Raw genomic sequence first — 15,318 nt, forward strand, 5'->3', positions numbered from 1 at the left:
GGCTTAAGTGTAGTGGTGTTGGTAAAATTGCACAATTGATAAGATATGCTCTGTGAAGATCTAATATGATGAAAAGAAAATTGAAATTATAACTTTTCTTTCATAACAGTATGTAAATAATGTACATGTTTACAACATATATATAAATAATGTAGTCTCTCTCTAGATGCACTGATGAGCATAGCAAAGTCAAGTTGTCTGTGTTTTATTCAAAGGCATTGGATAATTTCTCTTGGGGAAACATTTGAAAATAGTTAAGCACTTATTTACATAAAAATTTTCACTTCAGTTGTAGCAAAATAATTAATAATATTGTAACTGGAAGCAATAAATAAACAACAAAGATAAAACTTTAAAGGATCAAATTACCTTCTGCTAATCTCTTAATGAAATCTTTGGTATTTTGCTTACTCTTTCCTCTTGTTTTTCTCCCCCAAGTTTCAATGACATTATAAGAGCATTCACATACTTCCTCACGTGTGTGTGCTCCTTTTGTTGTGATATAAGTAGGATAGAAGCTTATAATGCCTTTTCTAATAAACATGAAATACAGACTCTGAAATTGTATTAGGCAAGAAAGCACCAGTTATGTTAGTTTTCCATATAATATTAACCAAGAAGTGATTGCTTAATGCAGGGGTGCTAAGATCCTTTCAGTACCTCAGATCACAGCTCATGGTGATCCACACTCTGGTGAAATGACTTAGCAAAAGCATATGCTGTGCCAGATGCCGGTGTTGGACATCTCTGGAAAACAGCAAGTGTTAATGTGCTTGGGGAATGTTATCCTCAGGACTCTGATGGGTGATCATGAGGTCATTGAAGACATGGAGGTTTGATCCCCTCTTTTAATACCTGAAGTTTCACTGGCCACTTGCTGGTATTTTTGACAGAGGTTGATGAAGGGTGCAGTTCTTGGACCATGGACTTCGGTCATCCCAGCTACTCTGGAACCTGTCAGCTGATGTGCCATATATTCTTCTGTGTTTCATGAAAAGAAATGTTTTGTCTAGCTAGTCCTGTTCCTCTTCAGGTAATAAAACTTACCTAACTTTCCTGGATAGGATCCTTGCTGTGCTTTAGGCCTTGGAAACAACTGGGAGAAATCAAGATGAAGGAAAGCAAGCAGAGTGTCTTTGTTTAGGTCTTTCCTTGTGATGTGATAACCATCAGAAGAAGGAAAGCCGTGGTTTGCTCAAGATGTTCTAACTGTCATCTGTGTGCTGAAGTTTGCTTCATGATGGTATTTTGTGACTTCAGGAATCATATTCTGTGTTTCTGGTTAAGTCCTGCCATATCTTAAGCCTGGAATAGGAAACTTGTTAATAGTTCGGAGGTGACCAAAGGATCTCTCTCTCTGTGTGAAATCCGTGTAGTTAAGAGCAGAATACAGATGGGGAGAGGGAATTGATTCTGGGGATTTGTGTTTGATTTGGGATATATGGTCTTGTTTATATCAATACAGTTTTGTACTATGTACATAACAGCACAGAGACAGGGTGGGGTTTTACTTTTAGAAGCAAAAAATGGATATGTAACCAGTGTTGTTGGGTTTATTTGGTTTTGTTAAATCTCCTTTCTGTGTCTGTGCTTTGCCTTTTCTGTTTTATTTTTCATGTAGTTCATCTTGGTTTAGTCCTTCTTTGGAGAACTTTAAGATGATCTAAACGTACTAATCCCAAATTGGACCTCACTTCCATTTAATAGAAACAAAAACTAACTGGATTTTTTTTTCCATTTTCTTTCCTTTGTCTGTCATTAGAGGGGAGAAAGGATGTGTTACTGAGTCAGAAAAATATTGTGATTTCAAGTTCTTTCCTTGGGAAGGCACTGGGTACTTTCAGATGGTGTAAACCGCATTGTACTGATAATTTGCTTATGGAGTAGCAAATACAATGGTTAATTTTAGTGTTATTTTTTCTGGAACCTAGTGCAGTTCTTGGCATGGAGATGCCATACCACAAGCAGTAAGGAAATAGCAATTGCTACTATAGGAAGAAGCGCGGTGTAGTGCATAGAGCAGCCTGTATTGACTCCTGCATTTGACTTCTGCCTCTGTTATTAACCTGCTACGTGGTATTAGGAAAGTTAATGAATTTCTTACTCCTCTTGTTGACTTAGATTGCAAGGCCTTTTGTCCACGTATTGAGCCTCAGTTCATGTCAGTGTGCTTTGGTGCCTGTGGAGTCCTTCACTTGCTATAGTATTACAATTTTTACTTGCAGAGTTTCTCATTAGTTCGCAGAAACTCACTGTATTATGTGGAATCCTGAAGACACTTGAACAGTTATTCTACAAGAAGAAAGCTAGTAATAGTTTCCAGAGCATGGTTTAATATTGCATCTGGTCTTGTGCAACTGCAGGCTGATGCCAAAAGGGATACTTCAGCCTGTTCTTTCCCTCTCTTGCATCAGCCCCCAGTCCCAAGGTGAGTTCAAGGTAAGCATCTGATTCGGAAAAAAAACCCCAACTGCCTGGGAAGGAAAACTAAATCAGGACACTATGCTGGCCTGGTGGGACCTGTGGATAAGAAATTATTAGATGTAACAAAACGGACAAAGGCATAATAAGCAGCTGGAAGTAGGTGGGGAGAGTAGTACCGTTTCTTTCACCAACAGTTAATAAATACACCGGATGAGACATAGCATGGAAACCTAGGCTTATTAAGAGCTGCATTTTACAACCATATTCTGCACACAGCAGAAGAGTGTCTTGCAGTGCATGTGACAGCCCAGCTACAGTTCTGCTGATGTTAGTTGCTGATACTAGGTGTTCTTCACTACAAGTATATTTTTCTAATCCAGCTTTTTAATTGCCTTTTTTTTTTCTAAAGTAACAGTCATCTTTGTTATCCACATTATGATTTCAAGGCATATTTCTGATGCCTAAATATAACCTTTTATTTAATTCTAAATTATACTAAAGTCCACTTAACCCTGCAAATTGAGAGACAGGAATTGCTCTTGATGTGATAGTTTCTATAGACCTTTTATTCATAATTTCCCCTTTAAACTCTGTCAAGAAACTTGATTCATCCTTGAAAATTACTTGCATTATTGGAGTTGACTCTTTGAAGGGCATTTTTCACTACTGCCCTTTCTCTTAAAAATGTATACAAGAGATTAGATTGGCTTCTTTGATCTTACTTTCTTTGTGAGCCTCATGTAATAAGATCTTGTGTTGAAGGACCTGTATTTTCTTCCCCACTCTCCATAAATTTCCATGAAACAAAAAAGGGTGAACAGGACTGAGGAAGAGACACACAAAATATTAATATGACTTTGGAAAATGTACTGACTAACTTTAATCAAGGAGCCTTTACACGCAGTCCACACACACTTGCGAGGACATGAATGTTTCCTGTCAGTTGCATTTATGGGTGAGGTTGCCGAGTGTAAGGGAACAACAGTTCAGCAGCAAAAAAGCAAGTGTGCCTCTGAGAATGCTGCAGCCCAGCAGGGACCCTGGCTCTCAAACTGTCTGTGAAATTGACCTAGCCAATGATGTTGCTGAAATTTCACATCTGTTATTTCTTACTGCCCACTTCTTTGGCAACGGCGACTCTTCATTTTTTCCATTATAGGCAGCTGCTGGAACTAGAAAGAGCTTGAGCTCATTTTCAGATGTGCTATATAGACTACGTTTTACCTTTCTTCCCTTCCCACCCCCCCTCCTTTCTTCTACCACATACTGCAGCACACTGACTTGTTTCCAAAGTGTAGGATCTGTGAGTTGCATGCTCAACATGTGTCTGAAGATAAGCAGATGTGTTACTCTTGTGCATACAAATAATTTTTTTTTAAATGTGGCCATCATAATGTCTGGGAAAAGAGATATTCTTAACAAGAAACTGTCAGTGAAAGGAGAAATCTATATACATTGTGTCAGGACTCACCAACATTATCATTGAAACTTGCTTTCAACCCTGGCTGACTAGACTTACTTTATGAAGAAAGTAAGTGCACAGAGCTCAGTGGTGGAGCCAAGTACTTTATTACCAACTAGAACTGAACTGTTTTAAATAAAGAATTTCTTTTGCATTTCTTGAGGCTGTCTAACCGTTTTTCTTCAATGTCCCAGAGAAGAATTCTCTTACATCTTTCTGGCCCTTTCTATATTAAATTATTGGAGCTCTTAGATTACTTCCCAAAGCTATTAAATGGAGGAAGGTATTACAGCCTCTAAGCAAGCTGGAAAATAACCTGCTGATGGCTGTTCAAATTTTTGAGTCTAAAACTGTGGAATCAAAACGTAAGAATACAATATATTTTTTTCCCTGATAATTTATGCAGGCAGACCATGGAAAAAGCATTCAGTGATAGTTACAAACTGAGAACTGGCCAGCCTAACCAGCAAAGGTTGCTGGCTGAACTTGTTACCAGGGAACCACCAGCATTCCTTCACTGATTTTTAAATCAGCATGAGATGATAGATATATGGCTTAATCAAGGACATCTACTAATACGTGTAGTAAGGTATCCCTGACAGCTGAGTGCTGTGATCTGATCGTGCTGCTGCAGTTCTGCACAGGTGCAGTGCTTCCCTCAGAACAGCAGTCACAGATCCCTGCTAGGTAATGCAGAAGGACTTGGGACAAGGACTATACAACAGTGAGAGAATATTATTGACTTTCAGTGGCATGGAATGGATGGGAGGAATGGGTGGGAAGGGATGAGGTAACATATCTGACCCAAAGGTGGGTCAATCTTATGCTATATATGCCTCCTAAAATACTTCAAGATGCCCATGAAAAATACATTTAAAATTAGTATTTTATTATTTCTAAATATTAAAATGCTTTTCTGGTGACATATAGTTTAAGTGCCTGATAGAATTCTATATTGCTGTAATTGAAAAAAATTGCTATACCAAATGTAGGCTGATTATTTTCTTTGATTCTACACTTTTTACATCTCTTTAAATCTGTTTTTTTCCTAAAGCAAAACAGTTTTGTCTGCTTGTTGAAGGTTGCCATTGTCCTTTATCGGATGTGTTTTTAATCCACTTCTTTCAGAAATCATGCAGGAAGTTAAATATTTTCATAAAGATTCTTTTGGCGGTAAAATTTAATGCAGTAGACAGTGAAAAAATTTATAGTCTCTAAAGATTTATGGATTTTATTAAATGAGGGAAAAATCTTTCCCTGCAGATAATTTTTTTTTTCATGTATTGGAAAAGTTGAATCTGAGAAGAACAAAAAGAAACTCTATGCTAGGGAGGTTGAAAACATGCCTTGAAATCCCACTAGTTTTCCAGGTAGTGTTGAGCGTATTTCTCTGTGGAAATTGGCTACTACTCACATTTCTCCTGAAACTGTCAAATCTGTTAGAAGTATGATAATAAAATACTCTTGGATGGGCATATGACAAGACAACATTATACTTAATGCAATTAAAGCATTCTCTAGGTCTGCCTCCCTGGCATTCTCATGGATGGTTATCGAGTTCTTTTTATTTGTTACTATAATTTTTTAATGATTATTTTCCTGGCAGCTGGAGGGACTCTTCCTCAGAGTTACTGCTAGCATACTAATGCTTGTGTAATATAGAGGGGATGCTGCTTTGTCTGCATGTGAAATAATCTAAGTGAATCAAAAGAAAATGGACCAGATGCCATGACTCTCACTTGGGAAGTCTTTATCCCATTTATTTTTACTTCTTTCAATCACCAATCTATGTGTATAATTCCTTCTTATTAAAGAAAATACGTGAACCGTAATAGCACACTTTAGTTTGTGCTACATTTCAGAAACTATTTCAAAAATTCATCACTTCTGTTTTAGGATGGTGCTCAGCTAACAGTGATAAAATAGGAATTAGGATTAGCTGTGCAAAGTCATATCTTTTAGCATATTTTGTGACAGTCTAAATGACTGCCGTATTCTTTTTTCCAAATGTGTCTGGAGGCACAGCTCAAAACATTAAACCTATGGAAAGCCTGTCTGGAGGTTTGTGTGTTCCCAGGTATTTGAGTATCCTTACAAGTAATCTGGTTACATTGGCACACTTCTAATATTTTAACCTATTAAAGCATCAAATAGCTCTACATACCATGAGCAACCTTCTAATGTTGCCCGAGTTCAATTCAAAATGACTAAAGTGCAATTATGATATGTTTGAAGTGTATTGCAATCATCAGAGAAAATAAATTGTTTCTTGGCTGAGACCATTTGTCATAGTCTAAGGAAACATCCAGAAAGGGGAAAAAAAAGGGTTTTCAGATACATAGATCTCCTTCAATAATACTCTGTAAAAGTGAGAAGTTTCTGCATTCACTTCTGAGTACTAAGTCTCAACTTCTCTGTTAAAAGCATTTCTGTTTTTAAAGTTGACTTCGTGGAGTTTCACAAAGATTGATGAAAATTAGAGCAACAGATTAAGAAAGGGATGAATAGCAAGCAAAAGAGTTAAAAAAATAAAAGCCAGTAGCTAGAGAGCAAAGAAACAAAGGTTGAAAGCTTAGGTCTCTGTCTCCCACAAAATAAATAACAGTTGTTGTTCTTCCCACACCAAAAGATGGGAGCTACTAAACCTTCAGGTGTCCAAGTGTGAGGCACATGAAGTGCTAGACTCTTGAAGGAGCTTCTCAGGAACTTCTAAGGGTTGTGATGGTGTCGCCTCAGTTCAGCATTGTGCCCAGCTGCTGAATACTAGGGTAGAAAGTATAGCAGAGAGCACAGAGCAAAAACACTTTTGAGAAGAGTTTCATTACGTCATTTTAAAACTAGACTGTAGAAAGGACAAGAAATAAGCTTTATTAATCTGGTGCACTGGAAGAAAACCGCAGGGCTAGCTTGCTTTCTTGGAATGTAAGATGTGATGTTCATGCTTAGACATCTGCAAAACTTATGACAAAGTTTTTATTCCTTTTCTTCTGTAGGTTGATGATACCGAGGATATTACAGCTCCTACCCTGCAAACCCTTATTCACATGTAAGAAAATTCCTTTTGAGGGTGACAATCTGCTGTGAGCACACAGAGATATTCTAAAGTGTCTGTGGGAAAGGCACCAGGGCTGATACTGAGCTGGGTATTACTTTGTTCCATTTTCACTTCTTCTTTAGGGGAAAAAAAAGTTATTTCTACGTGAAATCCACAGAAGTGTTTTGCATAAGTAAAGAGCTCAGTTCCTTCAGCTGTTGCTTTACTTCCCATTTGAAAAAATATTTTTAATCTAAAGAAGTACTTTGATTCCATTTTTTTCCATTTTTATTACATGCTAATCAAAAATTGTCAGCTTTATAATATATCATGCAAAAATTCTGTTTACTCTTTGAATGAGTTCTTCAATCCATCTTTGCCGTGACCAGTCACATTTTTCTCTAACTGTTGTATTTGATGACTAGAGAAACTGGGCAGCCTTTGTCCCCCTTTATGATTGCTGTTGTGACAGAGCAGCTGATCAGTGTGTTGAGCTCAGTCCACTTGCTGAGGCCATCAGCTTCATCTGAGGTTTGTTCCTGTTCTTACAGTTTAGTAACTGAATTTTGGTGAGAGCCCTTGAGTAAAGTGCAGTCCATTTGTTCTGCTAACAGCCCAGCTGTGGATATATAAAATCCCCTTTCCCTGTTGCTCCTTGCAACAACCGGTTTAATTGTTATGGGCTCATAGGAACCAATTAGATTAACAGATGTTAAAGGGAGCCAGTTTCAGGTCTTGGTGGGAAGCAGTAATTTGAGAAGCCTTGTGTAAGGGCTTGCTAACACCTAGGTGCAGAGTGTCTGGGTTTGAGGCTGTGGGTGCCATGAAAATTGCATGACTTTTCTCCTGTTTGCTGAGGCCAGATGGGGATGTTTGTAAGAATAGCAGCCAGAGCACATTCTTACTTATTTTGGTAAAAGGCAGCATATTCTAGAAGCTCATCCTTGGTTTTGTCACAGATTTCCTATGCTTCATTAAGTTCTGTTGAACACTTATGTCCATGCTTGCTTGAATGTGTCTTGTGGAGAGAGTTTATTTTGGGATCTTTTTGGTTTTCCATGTTAAATGGCAAGTTAGTTAAAATATAAAATAGCCTAACAATTTGATGTGACAGAGATCTGTTAGTTCATCTACTTAATCCATGGCTGATTCGGAATTTCTTCCTGCTGGGTGCAACCTGAGAGAAAGTTTTAGTACTTCCAGTGTTGGAAATGAGGACAGGAGAAGTTTTCTTTATTGTTCATCTACTGACTTAAATTGTTTTGGTCAGTGCTGCAATAGCAGGATCTGCTCTCAGCAATGGGTCAGAGTTGCAGATGTTCATGTGGATATTGAAAGGCAATTTGTTTATGGCTTTTCAAAAACTAAGTAAGCGTTGCACGGATATTCAGAGGAGTTGAATTTTAAAATATATAAGTATGTCTTCACTTGTATGTTTTCCCTCTCACCTTCTGATTTATAAAGTGTTGATTCTTACATGCCCACTTGCACCTTGAAAGCATTTGAATGGCTTTGAAATCATAGAACAGAGTAAGAGCTTTTAACAACCAAGGCCCAGTCACTATTGTTTACTTACTGATACTACTCATTAATTTTATTTGGTTGGTAAAAGAAAAAATAACCCAACCATAAGATTTAGCTTCATCTATGTCCCTCCAGTTTTTGGCTTGTTCCAGCTTATATGTGGGTGGAATGGCATACCATCACTATCAAAAGCTGTCCGATAAATAAATACTTGTTTTCCTCTGTAAGGAAAAAAATGGGAGTTCTTTCATTAGTGAAATTTTCACACAGCAAAGAGGACACATTGGAATTCATGTATGTGGGTCTTGGTGCACATTCACTCAGAAATTACCATTAACAGATGAAAAGCACTTTTGTAACTATGTCTTGGTTTTGTTTTGCCAGAATTTGATAAAAAATAGTCTGGCATATGACCAAGGGTGTCGCCTGCATGCTTAGTGTCTTGATGCATATATGTAAGCTGACAGATTCCTCTCTGTCTCACCACAGTAATGAAATTGTAAAATGTAATTATGGGCACCGTGGCTGAGGCTCCTAAATGTGTGACTCAAGGAAAACACTAGATATGACTCATGATAAAATCACAAGAGCTGGAAATCATTTGAGCTCACTTGGTTTCGATAGGTATTGGCTATAGTTGCACATTTCTTTGCAGGATCATGCTTGTAGGTTCAGCTAGCAGCATATTTTTGTGGTATTATCCATGCTAATAAAAAGGAAATTAATAACACTGGGAACTGTGCAGTGGTATGTTGAGGATGGAACTTTGTTTTCTGTGCCAGCTGATGAAATAGTATTGATTTAAGTAACTATACCCATATTTCACAAAGGGACTATATAAGTTTGACTTCATATTTGCAAAACATAATATATTAAATAATGTGACACAGAACTTTACAGTTTGACTCATTGGAAGCTAATGTATTATAAAACATAATGTGTTTAATAACAGGATCACTTTCCAAAATAGGTCCATAAAGCTGGACTTTTGATATTCCTATGAATATTTACAATCTTATCCACAAGAAACAGAAGTCAGAATAGCAGACTCTTGGGTGAAGAGAAAATGAGACCATTTTCCACCTGAGTTTAATCTATAGATCAGTTCCATATTCTCAGCTGTTTGTGTATGTTAGTCCCATTTCCTAACGGGCGAAGAGTGCAGTGATGCAGTGTCTATTGTATAGATCCAGCAATTTGCAGCATGCCTAAATCACTGAGAATTATATGAAGTTATGTATTTTGTCAGATTTTCCAACCAGGGTGGCCTAATCCACCCAGTTTTTTAGACATTTTTAAAATGTTGGCGATGTTCAAACTTGGAATAATCAGCATAACTGTAAGAGTTGTTACATGATCCACCTGGATTTAATCCTTGAAGTGAGAAACAGCTGTGGCTTTTTCAAGAGCTATTCATACGGTGTTTGTGTGCATGCAATTAAGTTTGAACAAGGAAGGGTATCTCCATATCTATTGTAACACGGGTACACATCTGTCCAGTGTTCACTGAATGTAGGTGTAAAACTCCAGTTGGCTTCAGTGAGAGTTACTTCACCTTTAACAGTGGAGTTATGTTGAAACACCTCATGCTGAAAGGGTCCTCTAGAACTTCACAGAATTTGGCATGTTATTTGAAAAATCCTGCAAAAAGATTGTTCCTAGAACACTATTAAGTAGCTTTATTTCTTTCACCTCATTATATTTGAGACTTTTTTTTCCACCTCTGGAGTCTGTAAATCACAGGGTTAAAAGAGGCTCAGAGAGAAATTAATGGCTAACAGATATTAGCCATGTATGTTTCAGAAGTCTTGGAGAAGAAGAGAGCAAGAGATAGAGAATAGCAGATAAAACATTAAACCTTTTGTCATTACCCTAATTATTTTTGGAACAAAAGCAGTATTCATCTTTGGGACATGAGTGTATTAAGATGGAAAAAATCTGTTGAATCTTTTGTGAATGGCTCATATTCTCCTACTTTTTAATTTATAAATAGTTTGCAACTCACAGCTTAAGTTGTTAATATTCTGTGACTTGAGGATCAAGAAAAAGACCTATTCAGACTGAACTCTGTCTCTCAAAGCCTTAACAGTCTGATATTTGTATTACATAGTGTAGAACAAAGTCTGTTGAGTAAAACATTTATCATTGGATCTAAATTTATTATAACAGAATAGGTGTTTTTGCCATGGAAAAGTTATTTAAACAGTGATGGAATGGAGTCAGTTTGCTGAAGTGTGATGAACTACATGCCGCAGTAAGGAACATATTATTTTAATTAAATGGATGCACAAGTCTTTGTGATCTTATTATTCTGATCAGCTCTTGATAAAGATCTAGACAGAGTTTTCCAGTTGCTAAAGCATTTTTCTGACTTGTGTGTGATGGCTTGCACAATAAGGGTTGACAGCAGCTATACTGGTAAACATACTGGCTTTATAATTTTCATAAAATAAGAGGCATTGTCCCAGATCATTATCACTACCTTTAGTTCTTAAATGTTACCATTAGTGCTACTTACTACTGGATAGTAGTTATATCTGTTAGTTATAGCTGAGCAGAATAGCCTGCTTGCTCCTTTCAAAGGGTAAATTGAACTGTGCCCCTTTGTTCCAAGGCAGAACTCAGCTTTTGGTACACAGCAGTTCTTGGTAAGTGACTTGTCCTTTCTAAAGTAGAAAAGGCTAAGGGGAGCTATAGTTTTGCAGGAGGAAAAAATAAAAACTTGAGATGCTAAATCACACAGACATATGGTAAGTTGTATGCAGTATATTGAATATTAGTGAATCAAGATCAGATTCCAGTCCTTTCTTTGCTGAGTGGTAAGCCTTCCTACAGCTATATTCAGAGAAAGGAATTTCGTGCTGCTTAACTTCTCCTTCTTTTCAGCCACTGTAGGAATATACTCCGGAGTTTGCAGTGTTGTAGAAACTGTAAATTATGTAGCTCCTGTCACTGCAGTATTCTAGCACAGTATTTTGTTTACCCATAGCTGCCACCTTGGAAATGCAGAGTTGCTTCATGCCATTCTTTGTTGTTCTAAGCCAACATTTACATGTTATAAAAAATAATTAGTATTCAAACATTAATTTTACGTCTGAGAGACAATTTGTAATTCTCTCTCTAAAAAGAGGGTACTACTGTACCTTTAGGGAGAGCAACCACTTTGGCTGTGGTGATGTATGACTGAAGTGGGGACAGTGAAGTTTGATCTGTAAGTTACAAGATGTTCTTCCTGAAAGTGAGTTATGGGTTTGTTGGTTTTTCTCATCCCAGGATTAATAAGAAAACACTAGCTGTTTGCAGAGTCTGTTGTTCTCAGGTTCGAAGTCTTACTGCTATCCTCTTCACATCTTCAAGATGACTTTTAGCTCAAAAAAGGAAAGAAAATAGAGAGGTGCAGAGCAGATGGGAGGCTGATGGATAAGCTCCTATAGCAACAGTTTGAATGTTGGTCAATAACAAGTATGCCATGCTTGTTTGGAAAAGGATATTGGGCCAACACTGTTTTGAAATGTGCTTTTATCAAATCTCTTTCTAACTTAGTAAAGTATTCTCCAGAATAGTTTGCAATTGTTTCAACTTGCCATTTACCAGCTGATGCTACCTGATAACAAGCCGACGAAGAATTTTCTGTGAACTTTCTTAAAACCTGAAACTTTATGAAATCAGTATTTTTCATAGGTCTGTATTACAAACTTTGACAAGAATGGAATTGCTGGCACAAACTGGACAGATTAGTTTGCTCTGAAACAGCGAACAAAGCTGGACACATTTCAGCCAAAAGTCGAGAGTTCTGTCCATGTTCATGCATACTAGGTAAAGATTTTTAAAATCTTGTCTTTGTTTAATATAATTAACTGTTGTGATGGAGGAAAGTTCGAATGATTTCTCTTCCCCATATAGACTATATCTTTTAGCTGTAGTGCATGAAGAGTTTCCTTGTTTTGCTTTGTTTTACATACTTTTGGGTTGGTTTTGTTTTGGGTGGATTTTTTTTCTTTCTTTTTTTTTTTTCCTTCAATGCAGAATTAAACATTTTTTCCAGGAATGGACAATAGCTGTCTAACAGACAAAAATACATTGCATACTAATGCTAAAAATCACTAGAAATACTTGGAAAAAACCTTCCTGCTATGTTGGTTAGGAAAGTGGGTCATCTGCATGTTTCATTACTGTGGTTTGATTTACATTGCGTAATTGCAGCTAGATTTTCAGGGCTTTAGAAGTATTCATTCCATTAGGAAAAAAACAGTAGTTCTTTGTTTAAAGAAACATTTCTGGTGGGAGGTAAGAAAGACTGTAAATACACACACCTGTTTTGTGTGTGTACATCTTTGCAAAATTTTCACTGAAATATAAGTGCCTGTTGTATCCAGGGCCATTGTGGGTTGCTGGCTGGAAACAATTTGAGTTCTTGAATAAAAGCAGCATACACTGAAGCTGGATTCCTCAGTACAGTCTGTTTTGTTTGGTTTTATTTTAATTAATTTTTTTTAAGAAAGAATGTCTGTACATTAATTCTTCAACAGGAGAGGGAAAATATTAGATAAATTTGATAAAGGGACCTGGCAGGGTTTCATTTTATAACAAAACATGGCTTGAAAGTTTGGGGGTGTGAATCATATCTTAGTGTCTCTTTTTTGTTTAAATTACTTTTTTGGAAAACAAACTAGGTGAGTTTGCTTGAGGGCAGTGTAGGATAGGATGGACAGAAAAATGTTCAAGTTTATGTTGGTGTGAATTTTCATTAAATTTTAGTGTGTGGAGTTCTGTATCTCATTTGTACTGTCAGACCTTATGGATAATGTCTCCTCAAAGCTGATGGGCATTAATGTCAGGCCAAGCCTTAGCTCCTCATTTTGGACATACTGGTAACATATGAACAGCACTAGGAGGAGGCAATGCAGTGGCTTGACCAATGCTGCTGAGCATCCAGGACTGTCTTTGGTATGTGAAAGTGGTGATTTTTGATCTGGGATCTTCTGCAGTACTTTTATTTGGTATGCTGTTGTTGTGCATATTTATGTTGGGGCAGAAAATCTGTTCTGTTGTGTACAGCTCCTCTGCAGATATCAGAAATAAAATTGTGAGAAAAGAGAAATTTTTAGATCATCTTACTTCTGTAAACTTCCTGGTTGTTTGTATTAATTTTGGAGGAGACATCTGGAAACCCTGGCTCCAAAATATTAAAACTCAGCAGGCAGCTATTAGTAAACATACAGAGGAACATCTGCAGCAGCTGCAGCATGAGTTTCTGTGCCTCTCCTCAAGACCTAGCTTCAATGACAACTTCTCTTACAAGCTATCTATTAAGACTTTGATGTAGAAGAGAAGAGAAGCAGATGTAAGATACGATCCTTCTGAGTTACTGGTGGGTATTACAATACAACAGAGATGCAAGTGGCTTAGCAGCTGTTTCCAGTTAGCCATGACTTCTTGTGTAACTTGGTGGTGATGCTTTAATCCAGGGATGGAAGAGTATGGGTTTCTCTTCCACTAATACAATGTAAATATTTGCACAGGAGAAAAACAATTATGCAGAGCATTATTCAGTAAGGCTGTGGGTCCCAAACATAGAATCACACTGATTATCTTAAAAAAAAAAAAAAGAAAAAAACAATTGAAAATTTTGTAAGGCTAGGTGATTACATATGCTATCTTCATGATAATTTCCAGGCCATTAATATCTTTATATTCTATTATTTCATCCACTTGAATGTTTTCTGTTTTCACCGTACATTCTCCCATCTTCAGATAATAAATAATGACAAAATAATTACATAATTTTCCTTTGTTCTTCCAATGCCAGGCAAAATGGAGACATTTGCTTCTTTTATTTGTAGTTAAATGTTATCGATCTCAACTGTGGAAGGGAAGAACAACCAACAGGACAGGCAGGCTGAGTGACAGGGTGAGCTTCCAGAGCTGCTCCAGCTGACAGCATTCATGCAATGAGTTTTGCAAATAGTCAGGTCTACCAGTAGCAGCAGAGCTTTTGTTTGGAGGAAAAGGTACATGATTACAAAGAACTGGCACCTTTGCATAGAGATTGAGAAAGTTTAACACTGGTTTTCTGGAAGTTAATGCAGGGTCTCTTTGAAAGAGGAGATAGGGCAGTGGAAGTTTATTTCTTCCTAGAGATGTGTTGATAGTGAGACAGATGGGTGTCTGTGACACAAATTGTTAAGAGCATGCACTGGAAAAACATTAACTACTTGCTTTGTCTTGCTACCACTGTGGTTCAGGGGTCCATTTTATGATTATACTGGTAGACCAAGGTCAAATACACCCCTACAGAAGCATATGATAACTTGTATGGTCTTGTTTTTTAAAGGACCTCTGAACTGGATCTGTGTTATTCTGCTTTATTTATTTGTTAAAATGTTCTCATACTAGCTATTGAAGGAGGCAATTTAAAGCTTTGATGAGCATGGCAAATCTCTTCCTTTTGTCAGGACTGACTTTTGGGCTTTAAATGCAATTTTCATCAACTTGTGAGACAGCGTAAAGTAAATTTAAATTAAGCTTGCATCCTTCCCACTTAAACAAAAACTTCCTACTGAAAACAAATCTGACTTCAGGCATCAGCTTCTTGTGTGAGGACTTATCTTTGACTTGCCAAAAGATTGTCTTAAAAGATGTAAAAAGTTTTCCCTTGCTCTTAGGATGACAGCAACAACAGTGACAAATGGAGAGGCTGTAGATTGCTCTTCATGGGGGAGAGGTGAGTGACAGGGGAGGGAAAGGATACAAGTATCCTTTCTTTTTTCTTTGCCAAATATTATATTAACTCTATAGAAAGAACCTAGACAGAAATTGAAAGGTATGAATTAAAATGGCAATGAAACAGAACAGGAAAATCAATTCAATCCAC

At 37.2% G+C, this 15,318-nt stretch overlaps 1 protein-coding gene across 4 annotated transcripts in view; it reads left to right on the top strand.

The window, feature by feature from the left end:
- Positions 1–15,318, top strand: part of LHFPL2 (LHFPL tetraspan subfamily member 2) — a 117,745-nt gene that overhangs the window by 63,756 nt on the left and 38,671 nt on the right. The window contains exon 3 of one of the 4 annotated variants that reach the window (XM_048290515.1): positions 6,880–7,029. The exons of 2 other annotated variants lie outside the window; for them this stretch is intronic. The gene's annotated coding sequence lies outside the window, so the exon portion shown is untranslated. The remainder of the gene's footprint in view (positions 1–6,879; positions 7,030–15,318) is intronic. One more of the 4 variants, XM_048290517.1, reaches the window with a different exon arrangement.

This window comes from Corvus hawaiiensis, chromosome Z (assembly GCF_020740725.1).
Source record: "Corvus hawaiiensis isolate bCorHaw1 chromosome Z, bCorHaw1.pri.cur, whole genome shotgun sequence".
In the NCBI taxonomy this organism is placed as follows: Eukaryota; Metazoa; Chordata; class Aves; order Passeriformes; family Corvidae; genus Corvus; species Corvus hawaiiensis.